The sequence below is a fragment of the Emys orbicularis genome, chromosome 2 (genome assembly GCF_028017835.1).
Source record: "Emys orbicularis isolate rEmyOrb1 chromosome 2, rEmyOrb1.hap1, whole genome shotgun sequence".
Taxonomy (NCBI): Eukaryota; Metazoa; Chordata; order Testudines; family Emydidae; genus Emys; species Emys orbicularis.
Window position 1 is genome coordinate 158,671,699 of NC_088684.1, and position 13,937 is coordinate 158,685,635.

A 13,937-nucleotide genomic window follows, 5' to 3' on the forward strand; every position below is an offset into this window, starting at 1 on the left:
AGATGTTGTAAATGTGCTCCAAGGCGAGTTTGAGAATAAAGGCAAACAATAATTGAGGATTAGTAGTGGTTGTATAGGAGTTGGCATAGTAATACAAGAGATCAAGGCTACATGATACATGTTTGGTTTCTCTGTCTGGTGAGTTTCTTGATAGCCAGTATGTTCCATCCTTGCCAAGCTATATTACTATTGAAGAGACATACGGATTGTGTACCCTGTAGGAAGAGAGTCTGGCAGCTTTCAGCATGAATCTTAGGAGTGAGTCAACCTTGTCAGACAGAGATTGCTTATGTAAAGGAGAGGTAGGCATTCTCATGGATGGGGAGCCACAGAATATCCTGGGCATCTTTTGGGAAATGTGGACCCTGGGGAATTTTGCATCACAGGTGGCAGATTTGCTATTTGTTTGCACTTAAAAAGACAAAAAATACAAATAAACATAAATGTAAGAAATGAGCAGAAGAGAACAGAAAACAAAGCAGGCAAAAGAGAACATAGGAGGACTGGCTGTATCTTCCCACCTACTTATCTCTATCATATTCCTCTGCATAGGCAGTGAGATCACTGTCCTTCCCCATCACTGAGTCCATACAATGGAGGAGGAGGACTATCCCTCTCTTTGTACCTCTTTAATCAGACTTCCAGAATTGGAACATATGGGCACAGCTTCCATCTAGCTGACATGGCACCCACAAAAACTTTAAGTTCTTGAATATTCTTTGAAGACTGAAGAGGTTAATTTTCTTCAGGAAGGTAAAAGTAAACTTAAAGGAAGAGGTAAAAGCAGACCCCAAACTTCCAATTAGCAATTACCTTTTAATATTGTAATCCCTGGATGGTCCCATAACATGTTTTAGAAGACTCTAAAAATAAGGCAGTGACTACGTGTCATGTTGCTATTTTAAATGAGAGCAGTTTGCTGGAAGGGTATTTGCGTTGTCTTTACTACTGGCTGCCTACCTTGGTTTATCAGACACTCGGTTTGTTCACTCTCAGGGCATGCTTTAAGGCTCCTCAGCTTTCAAGGGCATCTGGTAAAGGGGTAGATTGAAGTTTGGTGAAGAAGGTGGCAATTTTCAGAGGAGTTTCATGGGAAGGGTCGATCATATCAAAATTCTGTGGATTTTTAAAAACTTTGGTAATGTATGCATAAGTAAATAAATGTTTTTTAAATATGCAGAAACATCCAGGTTTTCTCTTCAGGGCTTGGACAATGTTTATATCCTTTGCTTGACTGAATTTTCAACTTTTGGGATGTCACATTTTAAGTATCTTTCTGATTGATATATACAAATCTCTTTGTATTAAGAACTATCTTTTCTGAGTGTCCTGTGGCACCTTTAAGACTAATAGAAGTATTGGAGCATAAGCTTTTGTGGGTGAATGCCCACTTGATCAGATGCAAGAAACCCACGAAAGCTTATGCTCCGATACTTCTGTTAGTCTTAAAGGTGCCACAGGACCCTCTGTTGCTTTTTACAGATTCAGACTAACACGGCTACCCCTCTGTTACTATCTTTTCTGAGTGATACTGTCAGCCCTTTGTAGATAAGTAAAAGAATAAATACTTAATGGACCACATATTCAGTAACTTTTATGCCAGATATACCAATAAGCACATTGGTATAATGAGTTTACAGTGGAACCAAATTTTAAAAGTAGCCCTAACAACCTTTAAAAATGTAGTCCTTTTCTTTTTTTATTAGAATCCTCATGCCTCACCAATGTAGCAGAATTCTTTGAAGATGTCAAGAAGTCACAGACAAGGATGATTCAGTGAATATAATGTACTTGGATTTTCAGAAAGTCTTTGATAAGGTCCCTCGCCAAAGGCTCTTATTGAACTTAAGTAGTCACAGGATAACAGAGATGTTTCTCTGATGGATCAGTAACTCATTAAAACATAGGAATCAAAGGGTAGGAATAAATGATTACAAAATTGGATGACTGGGCAACAAATGGCAGATGAAATTCAACATTGATAAGTGCAAATAATGCACATTGGAAAAAATAATCCAAACTACACATATATAATGATTGGGTCTAAATTAGCTGTTACCACCCAAGAAAGAGATCTTGGAGGCACTGTGGATAGTTCTCTGAAAACTTCAGCTCAATGCACACCAGCAGTCAAAAAGGCTAACTGAATGTTAGGAACGATTAGGAAAGGGATAGAAAATAAGACAGAAAAATCATAATGACAATATATAGATGCATGGTGTGCCCACACCTTGAATACTGTGTTAAGTTATGGTTGTCCCATCTATGAAATAATATAGTGGAACTGGAAAAGATTCAGAGAAGGGCAACAAAGATGAACAAAGGTATGGAACGGCTTCCCTATGAGGAGAGAATAAATGATTAGACCAGTGCATCTTAGAAAAGAGATGATGACTAAGGGGATATGATAGTGCTTTATAAAATCATGAATGGTGAGGAAAAATTGAATAGAGAAGTATTATTTACTCTTACCCACACTACAGAACCAGGGGTCACCTGATGAAATTAATAGGCAACAGGTTTAATACACACAAGAGGAAGTACTTTGTTACACAATGCACAATTAACCGGTGGAACTCATCGCCATGGGATGTTGTGAGGACCAAAAGTATAACTGTGTTCAAAAACAGAACTAGATACATCCTTGGAGGATGGGTCCATCAATGGCTATTAGCCAAGATGATCAGGGATACAACCCCCATGCTCAGGGAGACCCTAAATCTCTGACTGCCAGAAGCTGGGAGGGAAAGACAGGGGTGGATCACCCAAATTGCCCTGTTCTTCCCCCCTCCCCCCCATGAAGGTCTGGTACTGGCCACTATTGGAGACTGGATGGACCATTGATGTGACCCAGTATGGCTGTTCTTACGTTCTTACTAAAATGCCTACTTTCTGGATATTCCCCCTGAGATCACTCTCACTTTGGGCAAGATTCTGATACTACTCATGTTGAATAATGCCTTGTTCTGGGTCTGACCTAAAGCACACTGAAATTAATAGGACATGTTACTAGTCAGTGGGCGACTATAGTAATTTTATTTGTATACAAACTTGCCTAGCTATTGGGCCAGAAAGAGTGCTTTTATAGGCCTGGTGGTTAGTGCACTCACTTGGAAGGCGGGAGATTCAAGTTCATGTCCCTGCTCCAGTGGCTATTTATATACACACAGTGAAACAGCTTTAACAGGAGAGATTGAGAAAGACCTGCTTCAGAACAGCCCAGTGGCTAAGGCACTCTTCTGTAATTTGGGAAACCAAATTTCAAATTCCTTCTTTCCATGGGGCACAGGAGGCAACTGAACATTGGTCTTCCACATGCTCTTTCCACTGGGCTAAAGACTTTAAGGGAAGAGCGGCCACCCCCTTCTTTGTTAACCATTTTGTGAATGGTGCCAAAATCCCTTTATGAATCTAACCCAGATTTTTTTTTTTTAGCTGAAGTTATTCACCAAATAATTGTCCACTTCATGAATAGTTTTGGGTCGATGAAACTGCAATTTTTGGCAAATAAACTATTTGTCTGAAATATTTTTTGCCACACTTTAATCCTTTGCCTTTAATCCTTATACACATGTGCGTAGAGATTCTGCTCATCTACAGTTTTTTTTGTTCTCTTCAGCTAGATTCCTCAGCATGTTTCAATTGAGAAATTACTGATCTCTAAATACATCATGCTTTCCTTTGAGATAGTTTTTTTAAGTGAGTAATGATATTTTGAGTGTTACTCATATAAGGCAGAGTAACTTGATTCATATTAATATAGTTTGTTTTCTAAACAGAAATTCTATTTGAAGAATATTTTATTATAAAAATGACATTAGCCAAATAACTGCTATATAGTCCAATATTATTATAGACTTTATAGGAAAAGTTTTGAGGATTTCTATTTGAAATATTCATTATAAACTTCTAATAACTTTAATTATTTTCAGGTGAAATATTCTGAGTTTAATATTTTGAATGAATTATATGTGTATTTCTTGAATAATGCAGGCTGTTTCCTAACACAGATCACCAGATTATTTCTAATATTAATTATAAGCATTCAGTTTACTCTTACATTAGAACCTCAGAGTTATCAACACCTCGGGAATGGAGGTTGTTCGTAACTCTGAAATGTTCATAACTCTGAACAAAATGTTATGGTAGTTCTTTCAAAAGTTTATAACTGAACATTGACTGAATACAGCTTTGAAACTTTACTATGCAGAAGAAAAATTATGCTTTCCCTTTTTTTTAGTAGTTTACGTTTAACACGGTACTGTACTGTTTTTTGTTTTTGTTTTTTGTCTTTTGTCTCTGCTGCTGCCTGATTGCGTACTTCCAACTTCAAATGAGGTGTGTGGTTGACTGGTCAATATGTAACTCTGCTGTTTCTAATTCTGAGGTTCTACTGTTATTGAATTATTTGGAATAAATATGCAGTAGCTATTTTAATCTCTAGAAATTCAAAACCATTTTGAGGTATCTTCTTTCTTTTGTTTTTTGTTGATCAGATCATACATGTTTTCTAGGGACTGTCTCAAGCTTAAAAAATTAAAAATCTGTATAAGAATGCCAAAAGTTAAGAGTCTTGTTTGGGCATGTTATAAAGACAGAACAAAACAGATTTAAGCATAGATCCATTTCCATATTGTTTGGTAGGTAAAAGACCACACTGGGATGAATACTAGTATATAAAGCCAGTAAATTATAAAGAAGTACATTGAAGCAGATTCGTGGGCCACCGGGGAGCGCTCCACAAACCACAAGTGATCCATGAATCACTGTAAACAACTGTTGGGGATATCCAGCAAAAGACAGTCCCTGTAACAATAAGGAGAAGTTATTGTAGACATTAAAAAACTGCTGGATCACATTTTGCTCAGGAAACGAATGCTAAGAGGATGGTACATTATGCTGCAGTTCATAGATACTTGCACTGGTTTAGTTAAACTGGCACAAACTTCTATGTAGACACTCTTATTCTGGTTTAAGTGTGGCTTATTGCAGATCTGTTCCTCTTCTATTGATGATAAACTGAAATAAACTTTGGTTTAAACTGATATGTGTGTTTGCATTAGCTTAATGAAATCTGTTTAAAATAACACGTTAAATTAAACCAGTACAACTCTGCACGTAGACAATGATTAGAATGATGTGATCAGAATTAAAAACTGTTTTGATGCTTCTTTTATCAGCTGAATTCTACAATAAATAACAACAAAAAATCCACTACCACAAAAAAAAAATTGAGTTTGATTTTCCTCCTATTTAAGGCTTATCTACACATTGAGTTTGAAGGATTCAACTTAAGGTGTGATTTTTAATATTAATTAAGTTGGTGTAAAAGGCTGTAAGGACACTTTGTGGTTTATTTCAGTTTAGCTTAAACTTAAACCCAACAAACGTAAACTAAACTGAAATTCAAGCTAAACCATGTTAAAACCGAAATAAGAGTGTTTACTCTGAGGTTTGACTAATTTAATTAATCTGGTGTAAACCTGTCTGTAGACAAACCATTGTTGTATACATTAAGAGTGACTCCATTGAAGCTGAGGGTATGTCTCCACTATGAAGACTACACTGGTTTAGTCACATCAGCACAGCTATGCCAGCAAAATCCTAAAATAGATATAGGCTACATTGACTAAAGAGGTTTTTCTATTGTGTAGGAACACCATCTCCACAAAGAATGGTAGCTAGGTTGAAGGAAGCATTCTTTTGTTGACATATCTGTGACCACACTTGTACTTAGGTCAACAGAGCTTCATAGCAATTTTGACCTAAAGTTGAAGTATAGACCAAGCCTGATGTACAACCGGTGAGAGGGAAATATGACTTATTGTTATGCCTAGATCATTGCTCTAGATATATATGGGCAGCTGTATTTTTCCATTTTTTTATATAACTCCTTTAGAATTGTGCAGAGTTGACCATTTTTGCAATCACGCTGCATGTGGAAACAATGACCTTATTTGGCAAGTATATTTGGTTTCACTGACCAAAAAATAATCCACATTTGTGTAAATGTTACTGCCTAAATTGTTGGTGTGTAGATTTCTGTTGCTATTAAACTCTGCCCTCCATTACACTCATGGAAGTCCATGGGGTTGCACAGGTGTTTAACTAATGGCAGGCATTGTACCAAACAGATAAAAGCAGAGAAAGGACAAAATGTCAATGTTCTATCAAAATCCAAATTCTCCAGAGTTTAGGCATGATTCTTAACAGACTGAACCCAAATCCTTGATTTAGTCACAGAAGCTTGGATGTGGATTTGAATGTATCAAAGATTGTGGGCTGCTAGGACCTGGGATTTTGGTTTGACCTCAACAGTAAATCAAATAACTGCTTCAATGGCTTAAAATTCTTTGTTACTATATTACCTATTTGCTGTGCTAGGTACAAAGTACTGTATGTTCCACTCTTACAAAGAGCTGATACATAAAAGTTGTATTTCTTTGTCAGGCTACAACTTCAAATGCATTTATTTTAAACCAAATGAATTGTGACAGACAGTAAAAGCCTAGTTCACAATAATTCACCTTTAAGGGTTAGGGCCTGATTGTCATCTCCACTATCGGCTAAACTGGCTTTATGCTGTTGCAACACAAGTGGCTTGAGTTTTGACTACCATTTTCCACCAGCATGAATTGCAGCAGTATCAGGCCCTCTGACTCAGTATTATATGTAGGTAATGTATTTATATTCTTTTTTTAAAATTTATAAACACCTTCCAAAGTTTCATAACAAATTAGATGCATTGGGTAAAAACATTCTGAGAACATAGGAACATAAAATGCAGAAGTACACAGGGAAAAGCCATCCAGCTCAACACTCCTGCTTTATTTCAGTTTGTTTCTCTCTCTATTCTGACATTTTAACCATATCCCTTAATCTCCTTATCCAAAGAATAATAAAAAGCAGTACACTAATTAATGTTGCCTCAATTTTGTTAAAATGTAATTCAAATCTCTGTCTTTTGGCAATACTTCAAATAATTCATTATCTGGCAGGAAAGGTGGGGGGAGGCGACCACTGCCCCATGGTCAAGATCTGAACTGTCCCTTCTTGCAGTAAAATCTGTGGGAGGGAGCTCTGGGGAAAGCAATTTCTGAAGATTCCTTTACACAGTTCCTCTCCAGTCATGCTATCTATGGGTGGGGTTCCCCAACCTTCTAGAATAAAATGAGGGGCCTAACTTGATGGATCTCTGAGGGTTCCTGGGATGCTAGTGTCATCTGAGTGGAGGCCCTGTGCCACTGCAACAGCACTGGCTCCTCATATCCCTCCCTTGTTGCATGGTTCCAATCAATTTCAAGGAACTCACCGTGGCTGTGATAGCCCCTTTTGCCCCTCCTAAGGTTAGTTTCCTGGAAAATTCAGCATGAGACTAAGTTCTGTGAGATTAGAAGGTGAACAAAGTGTGTGCTCTCTGATCTAGGCCCCAGCCTGGCCTCTCCTACCCATGGCTCATGTCATTACCCCACCTTCCTCTGCATTGACCTTACAGCCACAAAGTGGCTTCCAAAGGGACAGGAGAGGGTTCAGAGAAGAGCCACATGAATGGTGAAAGGATTAGAAAGCATGCCCTGTAATGACAGACATAAGGAGCTCAATTTACGTAGCTTAACAAAGACCAGGTTAAAGGGTGATTTGATTAAAATCTATAAGTATCTACATGGGGAACAAATATTTGACAGCGGGCTTTTCTATTTAGCAGAGACAGATATAACACAATCCAATGGCTGGAAGTTGAAGCTAGACAAATTCAGACTGGAAATAAGGTGCACATGTTTAATTGTGAGCGGTAATTAACCATTGGAACAATTTATCAAAGGTTCTTGTGGATTCTCCATCACTGGCAACTTTAAAATCAAGATTTAATGTTTTTTCCTTAAAAGATATGCTCCGGGAATTATTTGAGGGAAGTTCTATAGGCTGTGTTGCATAGGAGGTCAGACTGGATGATCAGAATGGTCCCTTCTGGCCTTGGAATCTATGAAAGGGGCATCTATGTAACATAATATGATTATTCCTATCTATGATCTTCTTGTTTAAAATTTTTTTCATACAAGTGATTGACTCTCACCTCTGTGCATTGTTGCCTGATTTTAGGAGATTATTATTATTAATTTGGATAGTATGGGTTATAGGTTCGCCAGTTAATCTGATCAGAAAATAATAAGGTTCTTGTCCCGGAATCAGGCTACACAGAGTTTGCAAAGGACCCTTGGGGGTAAGACAGGAAGCTCACACTGAGACAAATACAGTCTTAAAGACTTTTACTGAGATAAATGGAATCGTACTCAAATAGTAATCAAATGATAAAATAATCATAGTTACAAATGCAGTACTATTATTCTAAAGATACATATAGTATTATAGATGATAAAGCTTTTGATTAATATACTCACACCCTTCCTTGATAACCTGGTGGTAAGAGACAAAGGACTAGCCTTGCCTCTCGCATGCCAAAAGAGTTCAGGTTCAGGTTCCTCAATTCTTGAGTGGGAGGTGCAGAGCTTAGGAGAAGCTTCAGAGCTATCAAAGCTAATTTGGAATTTTACTTAACTGACTTAAAATTTACAACTAAAACTAGCAGACCAATAAACAAAGAAGCCTTGAAACTTAGATGCTTTGGAACTTAGAAGCTTAGCAAACTGGAACTTAGAAGCTCAGAAGCTTCCTTGGCATGGAGGGTCTCCCCTCTTATAGAGCTTGAGCTCTCAGGCCCTCCTTCTATGTCCTACCTTGGTTTCCTCACCCACAAAATGTTAGGGTACACTTACTCCATAGGCTGGTATGTTTGTATGTATTGATGACATATACATACATATTAATGGCATTAGATCATTCTCACATCTGTTATTTTTGTCCTACCTGGTTATTTCGGTTCTTTCCTTGTGGTGTAACTGTTAAGTTTAAAAGGGTATCAATTTAGGAATCCCCCTATGCCAACCTGCTTCAATACATCCTTTATCTATTTATGTTAAAGGTCACAGCCATATATGGACCTTATGCTTTAACTCATCACTATCTATCTGGATGAAAGGTCCCAGACATATATATGCTAACTTTGCCTTAGCTCAACATACAGGATGTGGGCTGTGGGTGCCTTATGTTACATCCCAAATACTTTAATAATAACCTATAAATATAATAATAAAACAAATAATCATAAGAAATCCATAAGAAATTATATAGATAGATAGATATAGGAAAGCAAGCAGCCTAGCCCTATGGGCTACAACATTGATTAGCAGCTAATGGCATTAAGTCTCATGATTACAGTCATTGAACCCCACCAATGGCATGTCCTACAGGTTGCAACCCAGGCCAGGACTCCCTTAAATTTTTTTGACCAGCTGAACTCAAAAGCCCAGATGCCTTCTTGCACATCCTGCATGATGGCTGTTCATCTTTACTGGATGAAATTCTCCGTAGTGTATGTTCAGTTGTGATCAGATTTCTGGATGTCATCAAAATGGGAGATCAGCTAACACTGCAGGTAACTTGGTCCTAGTAAATGCAGAGTCCTGTATCTTGTCAGAATAATTTAACAGCATAGATACAAAATTCAAGTTGGGGAGGAGGTGGAATGTATTCAAATAGCATTCATACCCATTGCACTAAAGAGTGTTTCATAGTCTTCTGAATATTGCCCAGTGGCGTAGCCAGCTTCTAAGAGGAGGGGGAGCAAACATAAAAAAGGCGCCCCCCTTGGCTCCTCCTCTGGCCACGCCCCCCTTGGCTCCTCCTCCAGCTGCACCACCCCTCTCCCCTCCATGGCTCCTCCGGCCCTGCTGTGCCACCCCTGTGCCCCCCCCTCGCTCCTCCGGCCGCGGCTGCCGGCCGCCATGCTGCGCCCCCCTGCTCCTCCGGCCACGCCCGCCGCCCCCCCATGGCTGCCGGCCACGCTGCGGGCCGCCAGCCTGCGCCCCCCCTCGCTCCTCTGGCCACGGCTGCAGGCCATGCTGCGGGCCACCAGCCTGCGCCCCCCCTTGCTCCTCCGGCCGCGGCTGCTGGCCGCCAGCCTGCGCCCCCCCTCGCTCCTCCGGCCGCTTTTGGAAGGGCGGGGGAAGCGCCTGCATCCCCTGCACCCAGCTAGCTACGCTACTGATATTGCCCTAATGTTTCTCTTTCCACATGCTAAAGCTACCACAGAAAAACAATAGCTACACCTCACTCCAGCATAATGCTTCAATGTATATTTAACTCTATGCATTGCTAATGTACTTTGCTGAATCAAAGCCCTAATGGGCTAGAAGCAGTTGCTTCCTAGCAGATCTGGTCTCTCTGTTTCATTATAGATTCAGAAGGGAGTTAGTCCAAAAGCAAATCTCTAAAATGTTATCCACCTTAGGAAAAAATAAGAGACCCTCCACTTGGATTGCTCAATGTTTGTTTTTCTAGCAGTTCCTTGGATGAGCTTCATACTTTTCATATAGCCTAGAACAGAAGCCTCAGAGATATGAAACTTGAAACAGATTTATTTCAATCAAATTAAATATGTTTATTTTTTTCCCAGCATAAACTCCTTTTAGGATTGTGTGCCTATAATGGAAGACTGCAAGCTGGGCTTAATTAGACACGAAGAGGAACTCGTTCAAATGAGGGACTTTCATAAAAAAAAAAGCTCAGAGCAACATTTACTAGACATTCATTGGAATTCAGAGAGGAAAAACCATTAAACTTAATTTGAATGATTCCACAGATACCATGAAATACAACAGATTGACCTTGTGCTTGCTACAGTTCTAAACACAAAGGTTTTGATACACCGCTACACAAAACTCTGTCCTACATGTTACCTCAGATCACACATGGATTTTCACCTCCAATAATGATTCTCTTTTTTGATAAACGTCATAGGTTGTTACCAGATGTTCCTAGCTCTGTATGTTCCAGAAGGTACAGTAACTAATTGGCACTTTGTATTCACTTTGTAACTCACATATTTTAACACCTATATTTTCCAGGGTTAGAAAATCCTTAGCGGAGGATGTACAGATTATAAATGTTTTCATCTTTATAAACATTCCTATTTATCTTTTCACAACACAGAGCAGTTCAAAATGATCCAGTAATAAATAAAGCAAAAGAAGCAATATAGAGAACTGAGGTGCGGGAGAGGACGGGCAATGCTACATTGATTTTTCTTGGCACTTAAAAATAGCCGTTTTCAGTAGCTCTTTGAGAATACTGGAGAAGCATGAAAACTTAAACCACTAAACTTTTTCTTAGAAATTTTGAACCATTATTTTTTCCTTTCCAAACATGGCATAGGGCAGTATGGATTATAATTGTATCCTGTCAGAGTTGATTGATTGTGGCCTCTTTCAAGAAAGAAGTCGGTGATCCATAAATGACTGTTAATAGTATATTTTAATTGTTCTGGTTTTCATCATTTATTACTTCAGTTCTGCTTTTATTATGTAATACAGATCTTCAAAGTTTACATACAGTTTCTTTTTGGTGATCCTCAAGGTTACCAGGTACTCCTGTTCAGAATGCATTCTCACTAGTAAAATAATAATTCACCTGAACTGCTTTTCAAAGTCTCTTCTAAATAGGGAACAAGTCTCTCCCTCTAAGATGTACTACATTTGTCTATAGAGAGTGTAGAAAATATTGTCTTTTTTTTAAACCACAGTGGAATGAGTAAAGATAAAAAGTCATGTTCAGAACAGCAATTTGGTTGATAAAACATCTACAGTAAAAGCATCAGCTTTATTAAGCAAAGTTATAGAGAGGCCATTGGTGACCAAGTGAACATGTCAGCAAAGGCTAAAGTATTGGGCTATAACAGGGCCTGGATCTAGATTGTTATCTACAAATATGCTACGGTGCTGGCTGTTGTAAAAACAAAGGGAGTTGAAATGAGATTCCTGTGTGGAATTGCTGGGAATGTAGGACTTAAGTAGATTTATAATGCTCCTACTTAAACTGAAGTAGGAATGAAAGAGTTAACAGCTCCTGTCAAAGTTATTGGGGACCTGAATACTGCGCTCCCAGAAAGAGGACTAAGAACATAATCAGGTCCAAAAGTGATCAGTGATTTTTGGGGCCTGAATAGTTTGGTGCTCCATTTGACACCTGAAATGGACCTGATGTTCAAATGGGGGGTGGGGGGGGAGTTGGCTAAGCCCTTTGTTAAAATCCAGCTCCTTTCAGGTATCTCAAGTGCAGTATTGCCGACTGTCACAACTGTAACAATTGTGATATTTGTTGTCTTTTTCTAGGACCAACTTCTAGAAATGAGAAATGCCATACCAGGACTTGTTGCAAAGGTTTTATTTTATTTCTACAATATGATAGTCTTTCAATAGAGGCCACTCCAGGCATAGGTAAACTAGGCAGCTGCTTGGGGTGGCAGATTCACAGCAAGCTATTCCACGTTAGCCTGCTTCGGCGTGGACTAACCATCCATGTGCATCCTAATGCACTTTGATCTAGTCCTCTTTGAAACGTGACTAAATCAAAGTACATTAACAAGCTGTTAATGAATATCAGCAGGGGTGTGCACCCTGGGCTCATTAATACATGTGCAGAGGCCTCTGCACTGACCATGCAGCTGGAAGGCCCAGGCCCAGTGATCCCTTCCTGGACAAAGAGCACCCCTGGGGTAGACAATGACTAGGCAAGTGGCACCCCTGTCTGCTATCTGCTCCCTGCTCCCTCCAGCCCCTCTCTGCCCCCTGTGTCCTACCCCCACCCCAGTTACCCAGGCCCCCCATTGTCTCCTCCAGCTTCTCTCTGTCCCCTGTGTCCTACCCCTCCACCCTAGCCTTCCTACCCTCCAGCTCTTCCCCCCACCCCATATCCTAGCCCAGGGTTGGCCAACCTGTGGCTTCAGAGCCACATGCGGCTCTTCAGAAGTTAATATGCGGCTCCTTGTGTAGGCACCGACTCTGGGGCTGGAGCTACAGGTGCCAACTTTCCAATGTGCTAGGGGGTGCTCACTGCTCAACCCCTGGCTCTGCACAGGCCCTGCCCCTGCTCCTTTCCACCCCCTACCCTGAGTCTGCCATGCCTTCGCTCACTAGCAACTACACCCCACACCACAGAAACACCAACCCAGGAATCAATCCCTGTAGCAAACCTCGTTGCGTACTCTGTCCCCATATCTACTCTAGCAACACCATCAGAGGACCCAACTACATCAGCCACACCATCCAGGACTCATTCACCTGCACGTTTACCAATGTTATCTATGCCATCATGTGCCAGCAATGCCCCTCTGCCATGTACATTGGCCAAACCGGACAGTCCCTACGTAAAAGAATAAATGGACACAAATCAGACATCAGGAATGGTAACATACAAAAGCCAGTAGGTGAACACTTCAACCTCCCTGGACATTCGATAACAGATTTAAAAGTAACTATTCTTGAACAAAAAAACTTCAGAAACAGACTTCAAAGAGAAACAGGAGAACTAAAATTCATTTGCAAATTTAACACTATTAATTTGGGCTTGAATAGGGACTGGGAGTGGCTGGCTCATTACAAAAGCAGCTTTGCCTCTCCTGGAATTGACACCTCCTCATCTATTATTGGGAGTGGACTACATCCACCCTGATCCAATTGGCTGTGTCAACACTGGTTCTCCACTTGTGAGGTACTCCCTTCTCTTCATGTGTCATTATATAATGCCTGCATCTGTAACTTTCACTCCATGCATCTGAAGAAGTGAGATTTTTTACCCACGAAAGCTTATGCCCAAATAAGTCTGTTAGTTTTCAAGGTGGTACTGGACTCCTTGTTCTTTTTGTCGATACAGACTAACACGGCTATCCCCTGATACTCTCTATACAGTGGAACTCTCAGTGCATCTCGCCTGGTGTTGCCGAAAACATGGAGGGGAATGTGTTGCTGAGTTTGTGTATCTGCTGTTGCTGTTCAGGTTGTAAGCCTTCCCTGACTGATACAGCCCTCAACTGAGGAACCATT